This window comes from Gracilinanus agilis, chromosome 4 (assembly GCF_016433145.1).
Source record: "Gracilinanus agilis isolate LMUSP501 chromosome 4, AgileGrace, whole genome shotgun sequence".
NCBI classification, from domain to species: domain Eukaryota; kingdom Metazoa; phylum Chordata; class Mammalia; order Didelphimorphia; family Didelphidae; genus Gracilinanus; species Gracilinanus agilis.
In genome coordinates, this window is record NC_058133.1 from 192,547,964 (window position 1) to 192,553,963 (window position 6,000).

Genomic DNA, 6,000 nt, shown 5'->3' on the forward strand with positions numbered 1-6,000 from the left:
GAATTGGCAAATTGTTCCAGTGTCTTTGCCAAGAAAATCCCACATGGGGTCTCAAAGAGTCAAACATATCTGAAACAACTGAACAACAAATAAAATGATGGCAACCGAGCACCCAATCTTACCATCAGAAACTATAGAAGGGGTATTCTTAACAAAATATTTTATACTTATATTTACAGCCATACCACCTTGAACAGTGATGGGCAAACTTCAGCCCTCAGGCCAGATGCGTCCCCTGAAATGTTCTATCTGGCTGTAATCTGACGAGTAGGAGACAATACAATGAAACTTCGAAAGAGTTGGCTTAGAAACAGACTGACAGATAAGCATTTCCTTTCCTTTGGCCTCCTCTTTAAAAAGTTTGCCCATCACTGACTTTGAACATACCTGATCTCAAAGGATCTTGGAAACTAAGCAGTCACACTACTTACTTAGTACTTGAGTGGGAGATGGCCTTGAAATACTGGGTGCTAAAGACTTACTTTTTCTCCAAAACCATATTTTCCCTAATAAGTCTTCTACCTAGCTGTCCAACTTATTTTCCTAAAGGACAGGCCTGACCTCATCATCCCCTGACCCAATTAAATAAATTCTAGTGGCTCCCTGCTAACTCCATGATCAAATATTAAATTCTGGCTTTTAAAGACCTTTATAATCTGGTCCCTTCCTATCTTTCCCATCAACTGACATTTTTCCCTCCTCCACATACTCCTATGACCTAATGATACTGGCCTCTTTGCTGTTTCCCACACAACATTACATCTCCAAACTAAGCATTTTCATTGGCTGACCCCCATGCCTAGAATTCTCTCCCTCCTCATTTTCACCTCCTGCTTTTCCTCTCTTCCTTCAAGTATCAACTAAAGTCCCACCTTCAGCCAGAAATCTTTCCAAGGCCTCCTTAATCTTGCTGCCTTCCTTCTAAGAGAAAGAGAGAGAGAGAGAGAGAGAGAGAGAGAATGAATGCATGCAGGATTTTTTTTGCCTTTGTATTCACAGTGCTTAGCACAATGCCTGCCTAATAAATCTAGCTGACTGACTTAAGAAACCCCAGATTTTGTGATCAATTTAGACTGCAGACTGTTAAAGCAATGACATATGTTTATATGTTTTGGTGTTATTGGAATATATATATACATATCTTGTGTGTGTGTATATATATATATACATATATACACACATATATATTCCTATTCCTTTTATCTTATTTCAGTTATACATAGAAACTATTTTTTCACAATTGTTTTCTTATTATTCTTATTAAAACCCTTACCTTCCATCTTGGAGAAACACTGTTCCAAGGCAGAGAGCAGTAGGGAATGGGGTTAAGTGACTTGCCCCAGGTCATACAACTAGGAAGTGTCTGAGGCCAGATCTGGGTCTCTAAGCCTGACTCTCAAACCACAGAGCCACCTAGCTGGCCCCTCACAATTGCTTTCTCACCTTTTGCAATCCAAATTCTCTCCCTCCCTCCCCTTTCCCTTCCTCCTGAAAGTAAACATATATAAAATATAGGTTATTATTCCAGTGCTATCATGCAATACAAATTTCCATATTTGTCATGTTGTGAAAGAAGGCATATAAAAGCATTGGTATATAATAAATGTTTAAAACCTGATAGTTGTAAAAGCTTTATATCTACCAAACACCTAGCAAGATGTGGCTCGGTAAATAAAATGAACCACCAGAAGCTCTGGAATTTTCATGGTTTGACAAAACAACAAATTCCCATTACCAATAGAGACCTGAAACATCTTGGAGAATTTAGCCAATAAACTCTACTGAACACAGACAGAACTCCCAGCAATAACACTGATTCACAAAAAAACCTTTAAAACAGTGTTTTTAATAGATATCACCATTCCAAAAACTCAGTCTCTAAGCTTCATGGGATAAAAAGCCTTCAAAGTATGGAGAACTGCCAGAAGAAGTCAAAGGTTAGTGGGAGCAAGATGAGGGGCAAATCATCACCACCCTCTCTGCTAATGCATCCATCCCTCCCTATCTCTCTCTCTAACCCTTATCCTCTTAGAATTCATACTAAGTATCATTTCAGTAAGGGTTAGGGGATCACGGTTAAGTAACTGCCCAGGGTCACACAGCTAAGACGTGTCTGAGGCCAGATTTGAACCCAGGCCCTCTCATCTCCTACAGGCCTTGTGCTCTATCAACTGAGCTACCTAACCTATCCGCCTACTAATGCATTTCTACCAAGAATGGGTTTATCCTAATTATCTTATCCAACTACACACAGTAGTTATTTTAACCATCTGTCCCAGCCCACAGAACATTAAATACAAGGGAATAATAACATGATAATGACTTATCCTCATCCCATTTGTATCTGAACCTCTATGAAAAAGAGGAAAGAACAAGATAACAATAATAAAAACAATAATAAGGATAGGAACTCTATTTGTGATTCCACTGGTATAGGGAACTCCCAAACAAAGAAATTTCCTCTGGGGATACAGGCTGGCATTGTCTCCCAAACTTAGGAGACTTTTCAAAGGTTCCCACAGCAGGGTAGCTAGAGAACATAGTAGATAGAGAGCCAGGCCTGCCGTTGGGAAGTCCTGGGTTCAAATTTGACCTCAGATACTTCCTAGCCATATGAACCTGAGCAAATGACTTAACCTGAATTGCCTAGCCCTTACTGCATTAGAAGTCATATTTAGTATCAATTCTAAGATAGAAGGTATGGGTTTAAAAAAAAGGGGTTCCCACAACACCTGGAAGTTAAATGACTTGCTCTGGGTCATAAAGCCAACATATGTCAGAAGAGAGGCTTGAAACCAGGTCTTCTGGGCTTTGAGGTCAGCTTTGAAACCATTATACCATGCTGTCTCTCTAATAATAATAATAATACAAATTATAATATATAAAAACATATATAATAATAATAGCAGTAACAATACATATTAACTACAGAACTGCAAAAAAGCTTTTTTTTCCCCCCCACAACGACCCTGCAATGCAGGTAGTGTAACTATTATTCTCTTAACTTTATAAAACAGGAAACTGAGGTTGGGAGAAGTAGTCACATGGGAAGCCTCAAAGTTGGAATCTGAGCCTAAATCTTCCCACTCCAAGTTGAATATTTTTGCCATTGCTCTCCTCTCCTCTCCTCTCTCTCTCTCCCCAATGGGGATTAAGTGACTTGCTCATAGTCACCCAGCTAAGGAGTGTGTAAGACTATATTCAAACCCAGATCTTCCCAACTCCTGGCCTGGTGCTCTATCTAATGTGCTACCTCACTGCCCCACTCCTGTTCTTTTTTCACAAAACCAAAAGAAACCTTTGGATTAACAGGGGAGGAGTGTGTGGAGAATGACACATCATTCTCTGAACTGAACCCCAGTGGGGCTGAGAAAGTCCTTAGGGAGAAGAGGGAATGAGACCCCTCCACAAACACACACTCAAGAGGTCTTTAATGAGCAGTGGAAGACCCTTGTAAGGCCTGAGGGATTCTGGCTTAGATATCAGAGGAATTGTAATAGTTTTTGAGATCCCCTCCAACTCCTGTTAAGTCTATGACCCCTCCCAGGATCCCCTCAGTCTTTCCCATCACTCCTCCCTTCTTTCCTAGCCAGAGGGATCTCCACCAGTTATGATGGTCCCATTAAAATAAGTTTGGCACTCAAGGGAGCTGGAGACCCTGAAGGGGAAGGCTGGGGCCCCAATTTGGGGATGGGGGATTCCCATGCATTTTGCCAGTCAATGATTCATAAACAAATGAGATACAAAACATAGAGCTAGAGTGGGGGGGGGGAAGGGTGGAGAGGAGTCGCCTCAGACACAGCCCAAGTGGGTGAAGCCAACAGCTGCCCCCCAGGGACCCTGTCAGAGGAGCCAGGCTGAGCTGGGCTGGGTAGGGTGGGGCAGGCAGGGCAGATTTCAAACAAGGGATAGAGCTATTTATAAACTTTCCAAGAAAAAAAAAAAGCCACAGCCTTTCTCTTCCCTTTAGCCCATCGGCTTCAGAAAGAAAGTAGGGACTCTTCTTCTACACTCAGTCTTGGATTCTCTGGGCTCCAGAAAGAGAGAGTTAGGCTGGGCAGCAGCTCCTTCCAGCTCCTTCCCACTCCAATCCCTCCACTAGGCAATCAGGCAGCTTCAGTCTCAGTATTTACCTTCCCCACTGCCAAGAGCTGGGTGGGCAGAAAGCCAGGCATCCAAGCCCAGGCCTTTGGCCAGGCCCCCCCCCCCCTCAATTCAGGGGGGGACAGGGCCTCACATTCCCTCAGGCCAGGGAGGATGGGGGAGAGATATAGGAGGGTGGTGCTGAATAAAGTAAAAACAGGGAACTGGGGGGAGTTGGGGGGGGGGAGTGAAGATGATAGGATAACTACAGACTGCCAAGTGGACTTGAGAAAACAGACAGATCCTTGCTTCCAACTAATTTACTAAGGGAATCCCAAATGGTTCCTTACAGTTTCCTCTGTGTCCAGGTGATATTGTACCCCAGATCCTATAAAAAAACAAAACTCAAGAGACATTGTCAAACCCAATCTCTGGACACATCTGCCCCTTCCCCAGATCAGGCTCAGAGATCCTGGATGGATTTAAAGCTTGAAGAGGACTTAAAGATCAAGCCCAACCTACTCCTAAGGAAAATGAGTGAAGTGGCTGGGCCCTTAAGTAGCAGCCACAGAATGTGCACGCAGGTCTTTGGATAGACACTGTCAGAGTTCATTTTCCTGATATCCCAGGGTGGGGGAAAGCAAGAGCTCTGATTTGGCAGTCAGTGGGGCTTCTCAGCTTGGTTCCCTCACTCTTCTCTACCTCCTCCCATCCAGGGAGTCCTTCACGCTATCTAACCTCCAACCTTTGGTGGCAAACCTCCTCAACAGACCCAGAGGAGGCCTTCACGAACTCTACCCTCTGGGGTCTCTTCAGTCCCCTTCTTCCAGATTTCTAAAGGAAGTGACTATGAGAAGCCCTGCCAAAAAAAGAGAGGCAAGAACAGACCTGCCCTAGATGCAAGGCCCAATTGGGTTATAGTGCCCTAGATGCCCTCCCCTTCCCCAAAGGGGGTGGAAAGAGACACAAGGAAAAGCAAGAAGGGAGTCCTGGCAGGGCATAGTGCTCTCCAGACTCTCCAGGAGTATCCTTCTCCAAACTTTAGCCTGACCGGGAGGGAATCAGGTTGGAGGAGGGGTACAAGGAGTGTGGGGGAAAAGATGGCAGATTTGCCCCCTTTTCCCGAGGTTCCATCTCTTTTTTCCTTAAGGCCATAGAGCAAAAACCAGGGCCAGCAAGTCTAAAGGATCGCCCCCATGTCTCATCTCTCAGAGGACCTAAGAGGTAAAAAGTAGAGGTGGGAGTAGTAGAGGGTGGGGGTACCCAAGACTCAGGGAGAAGGACCTCGGAAGGTAGAAAACAGGAAGAGGAAGAGAAAGATGAAGCGGGCGAGGTCGGTGGCCCAGACCACAGGATTGTTTGGTCAATACAAAGGCAGCTTTGTCTGGGGGGGAGGGGGAAGGGCGGGGGAGGGTATGCTGGGGCAATACCTCTAAAGGGGACCCAACCTTCCCCCCTTCTGAATGGAAACCACCACTCACCCCCTCCCCAACCAGGGGGAAGCCAGACCCTGGCACAGGGCTTTCCCCACCCCCACACTGGCATATGCCCCTTCTCAGTACCCTTTCTCTTACAGCGAAGGGGAGGAGGCCACGGAGAAAACCAGAGGGCAAGGGAAATAGTTCCTTTCTTCCCTTCCAGATTCTTCTGGCAGAGCTCATCCTGGGTCTGCACCAGAATCCACCCACCCACCCTCAGTTTTTCATTCCCACCAACCCACAACTTGTTCTGGGGAGTCGTCACACTCTCTGTCTAAAGCCAGATGCTCCACCACCAGGATTCTATGTGACCCACCCCTGTTTCACTGGAAGGCTTGATTCGATTCCCTCCCACTATGGTATCTCCAATCACATACACACACACACACACACACACACACACACACACACACACACACACACACACACACACACTCTC

The 6,000-nt window shown here is 45.2% G+C and overlaps 1 protein-coding gene across 2 annotated transcripts in view; it reads right to left on the reverse strand.

Moving 5' to 3' along the window:
* Positions 1 to 6,000, reverse strand: part of RARA (retinoic acid receptor alpha) — a 56,891-nt gene that overhangs the window by 43,278 nt on the left and 7,613 nt on the right. The window contains exon 1 of one of the 2 annotated variants that reach the window (XM_044672456.1): positions 5,658 to 5,731. The exons of the other annotated variant lie outside the window; for it this stretch is intronic. The gene's annotated coding sequence lies outside the window, so the exon portion shown is untranslated. Of the gene's footprint in view, positions 1 to 5,657; positions 5,732 to 6,000 lie in introns of those variants that run through there. 2 annotated transcript variants of the gene reach the window in all.